We start from the raw sequence: 17457 nt of genomic DNA on the forward strand, positions 1-17457 counted from the left end.
AAATAGACTCAGAGGTTGTGTTTCCTCTCAGGCTGTATGTGCTGTGAATGTTTTTTTCTCATTCATGTGTGAGAATAAAACACTGAGTATCCTGTGTATTGTCAGTTACACACTAAGTGAAAAGACTGACCACAGAGCCTTTATATTACACCAGCGCTCAGTGTTGAGGGAGCAGTGTGAGTAGTGTATTTATAACACACGGCCAGGCAAAAATAAAAGTCAATCATACTTTCATTGGTCCACCTTTAGCTTTTAAAACCATGCAATGCTACAATAAATGTCACAATATTTATTCCCATCCAAGGTTGGGTTCATTTTTCACCAAGGTCTTGTGTTGATGATGGGAGAGTAAAAAAGCTACGGTAAGTGTTCTCCAGCAAGATTCTCAATGTGGTTCAGGACTGGACTCTATGGCGGTATGTGCTATGCTTCCTGAACTACTCTGTCATAATCTGAGCCTGATCATTCCTGACATTATCATCTTGGAATATGTCTGTGTCATTGACAAAGGAAAGAAATCCACTGATGTTCAGTCCTGACCAAGTGAACCCACTCCAGATCCTAACACTGCCCCCACAGGCCTGTACTGTAGGTACTGGGCATGATGGGTAATGTCTTCATCTTTCTGGAGCAGGGTCAGTGTGGACTCATCAGACCACATGACCTTTTTCCATTGAAACACAGTCCAATATTTACGCTCTATCACAGTGGTTCTCAACTGGGGGGGGCAAGCACATGGGGGAGGTGACATTGTCATGTGTGCATGCGGGTGCGTTAGCGACTACTATTGTACATCACAACATTATAAATCACCCGGCATGTACTCGCCCCCACCCCCCCAGTCGCAAATTCATTTTCAGGGGGGCAGCAGGTAATCAAAGATAAGGTGAGGAGAGCTCACTTTCTCACAGCTGTATCTACAGAGCTATATAACCCCCCGCTCATGGATTGAGGTTCATGAAGGGGGGTGGTTGCATATTGTCTGGTACATCCCCGTCCCACAAATTTTTTCAGACATGGGGGGGCGCCGGTAAGCTCATGATGCCATTAGTGGGGCGTACATGGGATTGCCTGGAATTCAAATCCGGTCGCCTGTAATTTCTAGTAATTGATTAAAAATAATTTATTAATGAAAAATATATGGTGAGTTGAGAGACAATCACAATATATAAAAGACAAACTGTGAAGCTGAAACTGAAGCACTGTGGTACTGTTTATCTGTCAAATGTTCATTGTGGTCGGTTTCAGATGCTGCAGCTCTTTCATAATTCATAGTTGGAGTTCTTGTTTGTTCATTATTAATTGTCAGCCTTGTAAATCCAAGCTGGACTGACTGTACATATCCTGACCAAGGAAAATCAAATTCTCACTTTGTGCAGTAATCTACACCTGGTTTTTCTGCCTCCATCCATAATAATATACATTATATAGACTAAATGTCATCTAAAATTAATGTGTATTTGCTACATAGTATAGCAAACTATTACATGATCAAAAACAAATTAATTTTAGCAACAAAAAAAAAAGTCTGTTTTGAATGTCTGGGGTCGCCAGAAATTTGTGATGTCAAAAGGGTGTCATGAGCCAAAAAAGGTTGGAAACCACTGCCCTACACACTGGATAAGTTAAGCTTATCCAGTGGATGGATCGTACTTGTCTGCTTTGTTAAATCCATTTGGTGAGTTTTTTTGTGCCAAGCAGTGTAGTCTTCAAACTAAAGCTATTAGTATAAAAAGACTTAATCTATAAAGACCCAAACAGCCACCAGCAACCAAAAGCATCTACTGACCACAGTGACACTCCACCACCCCCACATCACATCATATATATGTGCAGTCACTATGTAAATATCTTGAAATTTTTAATACTTGAATTTTTATACTTTAAGAACGTTTATTTCTACCTGCCTTTCTTTTGCATTGGTGTTCCATATTGCTGCTGTAAACTGTTAAATGTCCCCATGGTGGGATGAATAAAGTCTTATCTTATCTAAAATTGTTTAATACCTGTTGGCAAATGGTATTTTATAATAATTATGTACATGGATTGATAGGATTAGTGGATCATCTTTTCATGGTCATCAGATATGACCCATTTGGACGTTCAGAGGCTCTAAAGTAAACGTAGAAATGCTGTCATCTTCTACAACACTGATTCATCAGTAAAACCCATGGAGTTTGATTGACATATTGATATATTTGCCGAAAAAGTCCCTTTTTCTTCAGTTTCCTCAGTTTCTAATATAATAATCTTCAACTTTAATCTGAGCTTTTATGAACATCTACATAACCAGTGAATTAAATATCAGAAAATAACTGATTTTCTGTGGAAAAATGTAAAATATAGAGGATAATATTATAATAAATGGTGAAAAATCATTTATGAGAAGTTAAAAATAGACAAAAAACTATTTTGGAACTGTCACTTAAGTAGCACTGAGTCTTTATGGGTTAAATCAGTGGTTCCCAACCTTTTTTTGGCTGATGACCCCATTTTAATATCACAAATTTCTGGTGACCCCAGACATTCAAAACGGAGAAATTTTTTTGGATAAAATTAATTTGTTTTTGATCATGTAATAGTTTGCTCTACTATGGTGCAAATAAACATTAATTTTAGATGACATTTAGTTTATATAATGTATATTATTATGGACGGAGGCAGAAAAGCCAGGTGTAGATTACTGCACAAAGTGAGAATTTGATTTTCCTTAGTCAGGATATGTACAGTCAGTCCAGCTTGGATTTACAAGGCTGACAATTAATACTGAACAAACAAGAACTCAAACTATGAATTATGAAAGAGCTGCAGCATCTGAAACTGACCACAATGAACATTTGACAGATAAACAGTACCACAGTGCTTCAGTTTCAGTTTCAGAGTTTGTCATGTCTTTTATGGATTGGGATTGTCTCTGTCAACTCGCCATATATTTTTTATTATTAATTCTTTTTTATTTTTATCTATTGCTAGAAATTTCAGGCGACCCCATTTGAATTCCAGGTGACCCCACGTGGGGTCCCGACCCCAGGGTTGAAAAACACTGGGTTAAATATATATGAAGTTATTGCTGTAGGTTCAGGGACAAAAATCATGCCTCATATAAACTAATTTCCTGTGCCTTAAAATCTGAAAATTCCAACTCCCACCCCTTCTTCGTGTTTCCTCTCCTCTTTCATTCTCCCAGAGGTTTACCCCCATCCTTAGTGTCTCCCCGGGTTCCTGAACATCATTCATCCTCCATTCATTTCATAACCTTCCTCATCCCATTTCCTTCAACCCTTTTCATCCTTTACCTTTCATCCCTCCAAACCGGTCATGCAATAAACATGAAACATTTCCCGTGTAATATTCTATCATGGTGCTCAGGTAAAAACAGGATTTTCTGGTGTGTTTTATTTGAAGAGTCAACAAAATATACTAAATGAAAACAGAACATCCCACTGTGGAACTGTTTTGTTTTTCATCTTTTTTTTTTTTTACTGGTTTTCATTCTAACTTGATGAGGTGAAAAATACAAGGTCAAGAGAAAAGCTGGATCTTCATCATCTTTGCCAGAGAAAACATCACACTGCTTTTGTGTTAGCATACACTAACAGTAAGTGTTAACACAACTGGCGCCTGGGCTCAGTTTACTTTTACAAGGCAGGATTGTATGAATGCCTCATTCATTCACATTGTTATGTAATGCTGTAAAACCCTGTATTTTAGTTAACCCTTTCATGCATGAATTATGAGAACCTTAATCAAGATTTTTTTTTTTCCTGAGTGTTTTTATTCCGCTTTAGGCATGAAAATAAAAACAATGTGATTTTTTTTTTTTTTTTAAATCAACCTGTTTTTCATGGAGTTACAAAAATGTCCACTCAGCTACACCATGAATTTTATTCTTGAAGCAAAGAAACATGTATTTAAAACCCAATATCATAAAGTGATATGAAAACAATGAAATGAAACCATGTTTAATGCAGCTAATCTGATGTTTTCTCACATTTTAACATATTCTAATACTAGTTATTACTCACTTCATGGAGATAATATGCAAAAAATAAATATTAACAATTGATTTCCACTCAAGAACCAATCAAGAACAGCAAAGTTACAATAATGGTATGAATTGCAGTTTGAGATGATGCATAAGTGTGAGCACTGAAACAGGGCTGAAACAGGGCTGAAAGAGCACAAACGGGACTGACAGAGGGCTGAAAAAGCACTGAAACAGGGCTGAAAGAGCACTGAAACAGGGCCGAAAGAGCACTGAAAAAGGACTGAAAGAGCACTGAAACAGGACTTAACCAGGGCCGAAAGAGCACTGAAACAGGGCTGAAAGAGCACTGAAACAGGACTGACACAGGGCCAAAAGAGCACTGAAACAGGACTGAAAGAGCACTGAAACAGGACTGAAAGAGCACTGAAACAGGATTGAAAGAACACTGAAACAGGGCTGAAAGAGCACTGACACAGGACTGAAAGAGCACTGAAACAGGATTGAAAGAACACTGAAACAGGGCTGAAAGAGCACTGACACAGGGCCAAAAGAGCAGTGAAACAGGGCTGAAAGAGCACTGAAACGGGACTAAAACAAGGGTGAAACAGGGCTGAAAGAGCACTGAAGCTGGTGAAGGCTGGTGACCCTTGGTACTACCAGAGGAAGAACACATGCACCAGCGTGTCCTCGTATAAAACCTGGACAATATGAACTCCACTGTTGTAAGGCGTGTACCCGGTTGAAGACGAAGCAGATCTGATGAAGCTGACCGATGACAGGACATGATTTATGGTCACACCCACAACAAACAGTCAAAGGTGCTGTCAATTTAAATTTCAGACTATTTCTATAAGTGCCCTATTCAGGTTTTGCGCATACACCACATGATCACGTGGTTTTCTGTTTACGACGCTATATTGGTAGGCAAGGAAAAAGTGACAATCCTATGTCCCCTGATTATGTGTCTTCGTTGTTTTCACACCTGAGATGGATTATATACCAGATGGTTGTAAATATCTGGGTAGCTAACTGCCGGGTACTTCTGAACACTGACAATAGCACAGAGTTTATCCAAGGTCAAGCTGTAGGGGTCCACAGTAATAGATCTTATCCTTTCCACATAACAAACCTTGGAGGTGCTATCAAGGGCTCTGGCAATATCAGACAGGACAACGGTGCCTTTATCACCAGCAGACATACTCGCAAATAACAAAACACGCAAACACGAGTCCAAAGAAAAACATAATATAAAGCAACAGTTCTGACTTTCTGGATCCAGATAGCATGCCTACCAATACGGCGGTGTAAACAGCAATCACATGACCAGCAAGGTTATAATAGATTTGGATTTTTAATTAGTTTTGACTTTTTTTTTTCTAATTCAGTTAGTTTTAATTAGTTTTTAGAGCAGGTTTGCTAGTTTTTATTAGTTATCTTTTTTTCTGAATGCTTAGTTTTAGTTTAGTTTAGTTTTAGTATTAGTTTTAGTTATTTCATCTATTTTATCTTCCTCACCATCCTATTCAAAGAAATTAGTGAGGTGCGAATCAGCGGGTTACTCTGGACACTTTATTTCGGGGTCGGGTTAGGGCAGCTCATTGACTGAGTAGAGACACAAACACATGTACATTATGATGTGTAAATTCCCTATGGCAGGTTGGGGGGGTGGGTTGTGATCCATACACAACATCACTTACGTGAAAACAATGCGAAGATGAGCAAAGCGTGAGAGGAGATGCACAAAGCAGCCAGCAGTAAACCAGATAGAAACATATATAAACCAGCTAACCAGCAGTGAACTGCATACAAACATATATAAACCAGCTAACCAGCAGTAAACTGCATACAAACATATATAAACCAGCTAACCAGCAGTTAAACCATATAGAAACATATATAAACCAGCTAACCAGCAGTTAAAGCAGATAGAAACATATATAAATCAGCAGTAAACCACATACAAACATATATAAAGCAGCCAACCATCAGTTAAACTAGACAGACACATATATAAACCAGCTAACCAGCAGTTAAACTAGATAGAAACACATATAACCCAGCTAACCAGCAGTTAAACTAGATAGAAACATATATAAACCAGCCAACCAGCAGTTAAACCAGATAGAAACATATATAACCATATAGAAACATATATAAACCAGCTAACCAGCAGTTAAAGCAGATAGAAACATATATAAATCAGCAGTAAACCGCATACAAACATATATAAAGCAGCCAACCATCAGTTAAACTAGATAGACACATATATAAACCAGCTAACCAGCAGTTAAACTAGATAGAAACACATATAACCCAGCTAACCAGCAGTTAAACTAGATAGAAACATATATAAACCAGCCAACCAGCAGTTAAACTAGATAGACACATATATAAACCAGCTAACCAGCAGTTAAACTAGATAGAAACACATATAACCCAGCTAACCAGCAGTTAAACTAGATAGAAACATATATAAACCAGCCAACCAGCAGTTAAACTAGATAGACACATATATGAACCAGCTAACCCGCAGTAAACCGCATACAAACATATATAAACCATACAGAAACATATATAAACCACTTATAAACATATCTAACCCAGTCCATCAGCAGTAAACCACACCTTAGCAGATCTCTCATCTCTTAATCATCTCCAGTTCCATTATTAGCTAACTTTGCTTCATTTCAGTTCAGCTAGCTGTAGCTAGCTAGTAACATTAAACGTTTTTTAACATTCTAACAGGTTCCTTACCTCTGTAATTGGATTAGTTTTCATCCTCCTCTTTTCTCCTCTTCTAAACTGCAGTTCAGGGCTTGGAAGGCCTTTTCATGGTGATAAACTCTCCAGTTTTTACCTGGATGCTAGTTCAACACTGACTCTGTCATTTAGCTCCGCTCTGTCTCTGTCCCTCACACCCACACACCCACACACACACACACACACACACACACACACACACACACACACACACAGTGAGCACAAAAAAAACACAAAAAAAAAACCCGACCCCACTCATCACTAAAGTCAATCCCAGACAGGACTGTGCTGCTTTGTCCCAGCTTTAGTCTGTCTGTTCCAGGTAGAGTGGGGACCAGAAGACGACTGGAAACCACCAGTGACCAGACATGACAGACTGTGAAGTGTCGTATGGTGCTGCTAGCTAAAACTGCTGGAGCAAAATAAATCAAGTTGATATCAATCCGACATTGACAAAGACGAAAACTAAGGGAAATTTATCCATAATTTTTATACGTTTTAGTTAGTTTTGTAAGCTCACAATACAGTTTCAGTTAGTTATCGTTTTTTTATTTTAATTAGAGTTTTTATTTATTTCAGTTAACGAAAATGTTTTGACAATTTTAGTTTTCGTCATTTCGTTCGTTTACGTTAGTGATAATAACCTTGATGACCAGTGACGTCAGCTACAAGTCCTGAATAAAGGGTTAAGGGTGAAGGACATATATTGTAATCTGTAGGGAAAACGATTTGAAAAGACCCCCCCCCCCCCCAAAAAAAAAAAACGATGCCTCAACAGAAGCCAGTCAAAAGCCAACTGCATGTTGCCAGATAAAGCTGATGAACATGACATTCCCTCTTCTGTGTCTCCATTTCTTTCCTCCTGACAGATGCAGCTGTGACAGCCCCTTTCATTCTCTTTACTCTCCTGCTTTTTTAATGACGGATAAAAGGCTGTAAGGACAAAAAAAAAAAAAAAGAAAAGAAAAGAGAAGAAAGGTCTGACCCTTACACAGAGGGGATTCAGTTACATTGTTGACGTGTCCCCTAAGGTGCTGGAGGAGCCTGCAGACTTCATCCAGGCAGATAAGACTGATCCCCTGTCTGTGCTGCAGCAGAAGGAATCAGAGCGTTCTGCTGCTTCAACTACTGCCTAGTGAAAGGTACAGTGTGTGTCCTTCACTTCAACTGCAGACTGCCAAACAGTGTCAGACCAAACATCCCAGTGTGATGACAGCTGGAGCAGTAGTCTGTCCCTTCCAGCAGGTAGAGCGCTCACAAACACATGACATCAGGTACACGCTGCAGTTTGACCCTGTCGCTGTACAATAATTGGACCTTGAAAGGGATGATGTTAGTTGAAGACGACGGTTGTGGGTGCGTATGTCGGTCTGTCTGTGTGTGTGTGTGTGTGTGTGTGTGTTCATGTAGGCATGTGTGGGTGTGATGATGCTGTTATAAAAGCAAAAGACGTTTTATCTATTCCTTTTGTGGAAAATTTTATTCAGACGGCAACACTGGAATATCAGCAACTTTACAGGGTGGGGAAGCAAAATTTACAATAAATATTTAGTGTTTTTTTCTCAGCAGGCACTACGTCAATTGTTTTGAAACCAAACATATATTGATGTCATAATCATACCTAACACTATTATCCATACCTTTTCAGAAACTTTTGCCCATATGAGTAATCAGGAAAGCAAACGTCAAAGAATGTGTGATTTGCTGAATGCACTCGTCACACCAAAGGAGATTTCAAAAATAGTTGGAGTGTCCATAAAGACTGTTTATAATGGAAAGAAGAGAATGACTATGAGCAAAACTATTACGAGAAAGTCTGGAAGATACTATTAAAGAAGAATGGGAGAAGTTGTCACCCGAATATTTGAGGAACACTTGCGCAAGTTTCAGGAAGCGTGTGAAGGCAGTTATTGAGAAAGAAGGAGGACACATAGAATAAAAACATTTTCTATTATGTACATTTTCTTGTGGCAAATAAATTCTCATGACTTTCAATAAACTAATTAGTCATACACTGTCTTTCAATCCCTGCTTCAAAATATTGTACATTTTGCTTCCCCACCCTGTACATTTTGCATCAACATACAGTGTAGACTAAATGTGAGGTATAACATAAAAAGGATTGAATTGTTGGATATGAATCTCCGGAATCTGAAACCATATGGGTACTTCTATGAAACTGGTCCCTAAAAACAGGACACGGGGCTAAAAATTCAAACCAGATGTAGGCTAATGTTATGAAGCAAGTTTGGAAGCACTAAAAATAAATATTTACTGAGATTTACATTATTTTTTATACAAAAATCTGCGTGTAACACAGTAAAAAGGACACAAAAATTACTTGTTACTGTTTTATAAGAGAGTTATTATAATTACAGAGATTTTTATATTTGTGAGTGGACTAAAGGGAGGACAAATGTGAAATCGAGATGGACTGGGGTTGTGGGTGTGAAATTATGGAACGGACCTGATGATGAATTTAAGTTATTCACTTCTTTGGCGAAGTTAAAAACAAACAAACAAACAAAAAAAGTGCCTTAAGTTTAAAATTATTTAGGATTATTGAATTGAGATGGCAGATATGTTTTTGTTGTTGTTGATTTTTTTTATTAATGGTTTGAATGTTCGATGCTGTATACAGTTAAGTTGATGTAAGCAGTGTATTCGGTGAAAAGGATAGGTAAGAAAAATAAGCTTTTACTTCTAGTCTATCCCTTTTTTGGTTTTAATGTTTATTACAATTAATGTACTAAGTGCAATGATTGATGTACAAACCAAAATAAATTTGTTCATTCATTCATTCATTCGTTTTTTTGAATATCTTTTTATTCTGTCACAGGTACATATTGGGAATCAGGTTCCGCATGTAACACATGTGGACATGATGGGTTACACACAAAACCTGGAATGAGACTGAGATTCATGAAAAACCCACATGTCTGGATTAGAAAAACCACTAGGATCCTCAAATTTAACACAGTGTCTTTATTTATAGCGATATTTAAGACCATTTACGGATCAAATGCACTGACACTTAGGTAGCTTTTCCTGTCCCAATTTTGGTCCTATTTTTGGCTTCAATATTTTATTAAAAATTCATTCATTTTGGGATAGCTCAGAGCAAGAGTATATATATATATATATATTTTTTTTTTTTTTTTTTTTTTTTTTTTTTTTTTGCATTTATCTGAGGCCATTTTTAGGTATCAAGGTTATTATCGTTATTAATGAAATGACGAAACTAGAATTGGAAAAAAAAATGTTATTAACTGAAATAAATAAAAACTCTAGTTAAAAGAAAAAACAAAAACTAACTGAAACTGCATTGTGTGCTTACAAAACTAACTAAAACATATAAAAATTATGGATAAAATTCCCTTCATTTTTGTCATTGTCAATGCCGGATTGATATGAAATTGATTTATTTCGCTCTAGCAATTTTAGCTAGCGACACCATACGACACTTCACAGTCTGGCACTTGTCGTCCCCACTCTACCTGGAAACATGGAGACTAAAGCTGGGAGAAAGCAGCAGAGTCCTGTCTGGGATTTATTTGAATACAATGGCAAGGAAGATAAAAGATATGTAAAACCTAAAACTGCTTCGAAAACTAAACTAAAACTAAGCATTTATTTAAAAAAAAAAAAAAAAAAAAAACTAATAAAAACCAGCAAACCTGCTCTAAAAACTAATTAAAACTAACTGAATTAGAGGGAAAAAAAAAAAAAAAGTCTAAACTACATAAAACTAAACTATAATGAAAAATTCAAAACTATTATAACCTTGTTAGGTACATCCTGGGGGGAAATACATCTAAATTTCTCTTTTATTTTTGGATCTAAAAAGCTGGTAAAGTACCAGATACCAAAATAAACCCAGTTTCATGGAAAGACCCAGATGAAAGCAGTATTTCTTTTTTTTTTATTTATTACATAACTAGCTGGTTTAAGCTGTGTAGAAACCACTTTTTTTTTAATCCAATTTTAAAAACTCAGGAAGGCTGTCACAGGTGAGACAGAGGCTTTACAAATGAGACTGAATAAAAATGGACCCACTAATGACATTTATATATGTGACAGAGAACAGTAATGATAATTAATTTCACTAGTCGCTTTTCCATTGACTCTCAAGTTGCGCAAATATAACTTGCGCATAAAAATTTACCTAATGGAAAAATGACAATTTCACCAAAACTTTCATTTTTCGATTAAAAGTTTTTGCGCTGGCAAGAGGTGGTTTTTTGTTCGTAGCGCAAATAGTATTTCATGCACAACTGCAATGGAAAGACCTTTTTTCGCAACTAGAGTCAGGTGAATTAACAAAACGGATGTTGACGGACGTTACAAGCGAAGAAGAGGAAGAAACATGTCGCAGTTTGTGTGGACACACCAGGAAACCCAATCATTTTTTAATTTAGTACGCGACAGAGGGGAAATATATAATAATAATGAATATCTCTGTAAATCAACACCATATTTATGTTCATCGCCATGTTTATGGAATGACTTCTTGTGTCATCTCGTGATAATAAATTAACAAATCATCACGTTTGTGATTTAATGGAAAAACCAACATTACGCACTTCTGTTCTTTCAACATTTAGTAAATATCGGTAAAGTTTTGCTCAGATGTCCAATGGAAAAGCGACTAGTGTAAGCATCCGATACCAAAATAAACACAGTTTCGTAGAAGCACCCATATATCGTTTCTTTTTTTTATCAGTTACATTGAACACATTGTAAATCATCTATGATCTAATGTAGACATGATTTAAACCCATCTGCCTGTGTGTACTTTCCCTGTTTCACATTTATATTTAAAGCCTGTGTATATTATTGGGTGTGCATATATGTTCCCAGGCAGGTGGGGAGAACACGTGTTCGACGCCAGGCTTTTTTAATGTTTCATAACCACCTGACAGATAACAGAGCTCGCTCTTACAGGCTTTTCTTCATTCCTCTTATCGCTGACATGCCACAGTGCACAACCCTTACAGACAAAAAGCAAGAAACATCTGCAATAAAATCAGATTATCACCTCGGTCCCAGCTTAAAGCTCCAGGGGAAATGCAGAAATCTCAGCTTGCTGCACAAACAGCAAAGAACAAAGTAAACAATTTGCCATGCACATTAAAAATAATGTATGCAACTGTTAAAATGTGCTGATCTCAGAGCTTTTTCTTCAGTGTGTGTTCCCTCTGTGGCCATGTTGTTTTTTTATACATACAAAGAAAACAGGAGAAACCCCTTAAAAACCTTAAATCTAAAAGTACTTCTGAAAATCCAAGCCCTTCTGATGGAACACAGTCCAGGCTTTTGGTGAGTGCGCTCGAGAAGATGAAAGAATTCAAGATGAAGTTACAGTCATTTGTAGTTATCTTAAAAAAACAAAAATAACCTTTTTTACAGGTTGAGTTTGTTTCTTATCTGAAATTTTATGAACGATTCCCAACGCAGTCAACAGGATCAGTTTTGCCGCTGTCATTTGTTTTTGCAGATTTCACGTAATCTGTGTTTCTGAACTTAATTTACGTTTCAGATCCATATTTCAGCTAAAATTTGCTTAGAGGTCTTATTTCTGTCTTTGTGCATAAGAAATTAATAGAAGTGAATCCCCAAAGGAACTTTGTGTTGGTAAATGCAAGTTATGCAAATTTACAGGATTTCAGTTCTGTTGCAACATGTTGATGGTCATATGAACTATGTTTTCAGGTCAAAAATGTCCAATTTCATCACAATTAATGCTATATTTTCATGTCACAAATGGCCAAGTTATATTTGAACTGAATTTACCTGAAAAACAAATATTCTATGCTTTTTAGATTCCCTAGTTTTTCTTACAAGATTCTATACTACATATCACATGTTTTATTTTTACAGGTTCAATATGGAGTATGGTGCTGATCCATCCTGCTTATGTTACGCCAATACATACATTAAGAATGTCACACGTCACTTTTTAAATCAACAGTTTTCTAACAATAAGCATTTTTATAAAGAAATAACAACTCTATATTGTTATTTAGGTTTAGGTTAGTTTATTTCAGACACAGACATAATACAAAACATATGGAACAAATAATAATAATAATAATAATAATAATAATAATAATAATAGTAATAATAATAATAATAATAATAATAATAGTAATAATAATAATAATAATAATAATAATAATAATAATAATAATAATAGTAATAATAATAATAATAATAATAATAATAATAATAAACAATACACAAATAAAAAATCAAACAATAGAAAAATAATAGTAATAATGATAAACAATACACAAAAAAATCAAATAATAGAAAAAAAAGAACAACTGTTGTGCCTGAAAGGGACTCTTAAGTATGATGATAAACTATACAATAAATAATTCTGATCCTAGTTTTTGCACAGGGATCATTAGTGTAAATGGTGACATGGCTGCCGAGCATCAGTATGATGGGATCTGTAACAACCATGTCACATCCGTCCACTGCCACATTTTGTGTTTTTTTGTCAGCTGTTATTGTTTTAGATCCACAATACTAACATTTATGAATAAGAGGAGAATTAGCAATAGTAAGTATATAAGTTTATTACTAATAAAGTACTGGTACTGACCAGAGCATCATGGGTAATGTCACGTCCGTCCACCAGCAAAAGTTTTCACATACACGTGCTATTCAAAATCCAATATTTCTGAAAATAGAGCTTCCACTGTCAAATAATATCAGTAGTCTGTGCACAAATGGATTAGCATTATTTCAACACAGTTCTATGTATTTCTTACAACTTTTTTTATTTTTTGACAAAAATGGCCACTCATTTGACCCCCGAAGTAAATTTTAGCCAATTTGTGTTTTAATCCCTAATGGCACTTTTGGTATTTTGAGGTAATGGGATTATAACGACAACTACCGCTAGACACATAAACAAAAACTTCGGACACAAACAAATAGAAACTCATCTCTCTTCGGGCAAAGACCTGGATTCTGTTTATTACCATCCACTCCGAACACCTACTGACTAATGACAGAAACGCTGATCCTTTAACCCTTTAACCCCTGACGTGTCTGTGGTGAGCATTCTGAATGTATGATTTATTTTAAATATTTATAAAAATTCAACCGTTTGCAAAGTATGTAAAATTTCAAAACGTGCTGCAAACTGATCTCATGAAATTGCATTGTATGTCACTCCAGTTCTTATGTCATTTGGTGTGCTATACGTGCGCATTTTCATCCTTTCGTGTGTTATTTGAGGCTATTTGATTGCGTGTCAATTTATGCTAAGATCTCCAGTTTACATATGTGTAACCGCTAACCCTAAAACTAAACCTAACCCTAACCGCTAATCACGTGGTATTTAACATAGCATAAACATACATAAGGAAAGCTTATATTGCATACAGATAACACACCTATTAAAAGTGGCGTGTTATCTGTATGTAATTCATGACATATGTTGCATGCTGATAGAATAGACCTTGTGCTTTTCAGAGACACTTGAGCATGCTCAGCGCACCCCCCACCACCTGTGAAAAGGTGTGTGTGTGTGTGTGGGGGGGGGGGGGGGGGGGGGGGGGGTACAGAGTGAGACCAACTCACTATATAAATAGACGTTATTTTATTTTTACACTGTTTCCTTGTGTTTTTTGTTTTTGCTGTGATTTTTGTGGTGATTTTCCTATATATATATATATATTTTTTTTTTTTTTTTACTGTGTTTTACTGAGTTTTAACCGTTTAACTGCTTTTTAGAGTTCAACCAGGTGTCAAAAAGCAGCTGGATGAATTCAGGGGAAACAAAGCCCCAAAACAAAAACTAGCAGACCAAAATTCAAATCCTTTTTGTTCAGTGTGTTCCAGTTCACAGTTCATGTTCAGCATTCTAAATCTCTTAGTGATATCCATTCTGAGTGCCTTATTTACTAAAATCCTGTCAAACTTCAATTCCTCTCTTTGTTTTTTTTTCCTGTTATTTCACCCTGTTTTGACCCTAAAACACACAGTAAAACAAAACCACTGAAGAAAAGGAACACAAACACACACTCACAGCAGTTTTTTATAACACTGAAACAAATTCATGGCAGCACATTTACCTGGAATAATGTCTGAGGGGTTAAAGGGTTAATGACCAATTAACTGAGATTTTACATAGCTGTAGTTTGCAGAAAGTTTTACACTGTGGTAAGTGTGTTGGTAACTCCATCAGGCTAATGTAGTGAATGTAGGGGTCAGAGTGGTGTGGATCAGCGGCCCACTGTGTGGTCTGATCGGAGACAGTCTATGATTGGAACAGGGAGGCAGAGGTGAGTAGGAGAGGACCGAATCAAAGTGTAGCAAGTCAGCCCAGTCAATAGCCATTATGTCTGTTTCAGAGCTGAATGGGCGCTGTAATTGTTCTTAATGAAGTTCTGGATTGGAAATGACGTGTCTGGCATCAACCATAATGACATCTAATGGGTACAGGATGGAGAACAAACTTTGGGAGCAGTTTAACCTCATATGCTTCCACTAAAGAGGAGATCTGTACCATGACTACAACCTGTTTGCTTTTTTTTTTTTTTAATTTTATGTTACAATAGATAGGGTTTTGTGTAGTGGTTTTTAAATCAGTGGTACTCAACTGGTCCAGCTTCAGGACCCATGATCACCCCTAAATGAGAAAAGATTTAAAGAATTACTGAAAGAGTAGTTATTTGCAAAACAATGCTCAGTGTCTGCAAATGTTTAGTTGACTGATAATACATTGATTTGTAACTGTGAAATATATCTGACCATGAACAAATTATGCTAAAAACTTCTTTTTGGGAGGTACTGTTAATTGAATTAGGTCCTGTATGACATGTATGTTGTTTTTGTTTTGTAATTGTGGATAATGTTTTTTAGTTGTTGTTTGTGTTGTTTTGTTTTATTTTGTGTGTGGGTGTTTTTTGTAATTTGTGTATTGCAGTATAAAGACAAATGTGATGGGTGTGGACTCCAGGAAGAATAGCGATGGCTTAAGCCAAAGCTAATGGAGATCCAAAGAAATGAAATGAAATGACATGTTGGGACCCAAATTGCTAAAAGTTAATCCTGTCAAATTTATTTGATGAAAAGATGGTGTGTTTTAAACCTGAGATAATCCAGAATAGGAGTGGGTGATATGGCAAAAATATCAAGATTTAAAAAAAAAAAAATAAGATCACAGTCTCGATTTTATCATGATTCTTTACATTGATCTTTGAGACTAATTTGCAAGTTTCTGAACAGTGCAACCAAACAATTTCCCTCTGTAAAACATAGCCCTAAAAGAAAACAGTAAAACAAATAATTTAGCCCAAAGAACCTTTGAGAACATTTTAAATTTAGTATGTGCAATTTTACCAACACGTGCCAAGAATATAAACATACTAAAATGTAAATAACAACACTGATTAAGTGCACTGTTGCAACATGAAAACTAAACTGCACTTGGTTTTTGAGGTAGTGTTCAACAAACGTGAAAAGTTAATATATATATATATATATATATATATATATATATATATATATATATATATATATATATATATGTGTGTGTGTGTGTGTGTGTGTGTGTGTGTGTATATATAGATAGATAGATAGATAGATAGATAGATAGATAGATAGATAGATAGATAGATAGATAGATAGATAGATAGATAGATAGATAGATATACAGTACAGGCCAAAAGTTTGGACACACCTTCTCATTCTTCGCATTTTCTTTATTTTCATGACTATTTACATTGTAGATTCTCACTGAAGGCATCAAAACTATGAATGAACACATGTGGAATTATGTACTTAACAAAAAAGTGTGAAATAACTGAAAACATCTCTTATATTCTAGTTTCTTCAAAGTAGCCACCCTTAGCTCTGATGACTGCTTTGCACACTCTTGGCATTCTCTTGATGAGCATCAAGAGGTAGTCACCTGAAATGGTTTCCTAACAGTCTTGAAGAAGTTCCCAGAGATGCTTAGCACTTGTTGGCCCTTTTGCCTTCACTCTGCGGTCCAGCTCACCCCAAACCATCTCGACTGGGTTCAGGTCCGGTGACTGTGGAGGCCAGGTCATCTGGCGCAGCACTCCATCACTCTCCTTCTTGGTCAAATATCCCTCACACAGCCTGGAGGTGTGTTTGGGGTCATTGTCCTGTTGAAACATAAATGATGGTCCAACTAAACGCAGACCGGATGGAATGGCATGTCGCTGCACGATGCTGTGGTAGCCATGCTGATTCAGGTTGCCTTCAATCTTGAATAAATCCCCAACAGCGTCACCAGCAAAGCACCCCCACACCATCACACCTCCCCCTCCATGCTTCACGGTGGGAACCAGGCATGTAGCATCCATCCGTTCACCTTTTCTGCGTCGCACAAAGAAACAGCGGTTGGATCCAAAGATCTCAAATTTGGACTCATCAGACCAAAGCACAGATTTCCACTGGTCTAATGTCCATTCCTTGGGTTTCTTGGCCCAAATAAATCTCTTCTGTTTGTTGCCTCTCCTGAGCAGTGGTTTCCTAGCAGCTATTTGACCATGAAGGCCTGATTCACGCAGTCTCCTCTTAACAGTTGTTGTAGAGATGTGTCTGCTGCTAGAGCTCTGTGTGGTATTCATCTGGTCTCTAATCTGAGCTAATGTTAATTTGCGATTTCTGAGGCTAGTGACTCAGATGAACTTATCTTCAGCATCAGAGGTGACTCTTGG

This window comes from Sphaeramia orbicularis, chromosome 22, assembly GCF_902148855.1.
Source record: "Sphaeramia orbicularis chromosome 22, fSphaOr1.1, whole genome shotgun sequence".
NCBI classification, from domain to species: Eukaryota; Metazoa; Chordata; class Actinopteri; order Kurtiformes; family Apogonidae; genus Sphaeramia; species Sphaeramia orbicularis.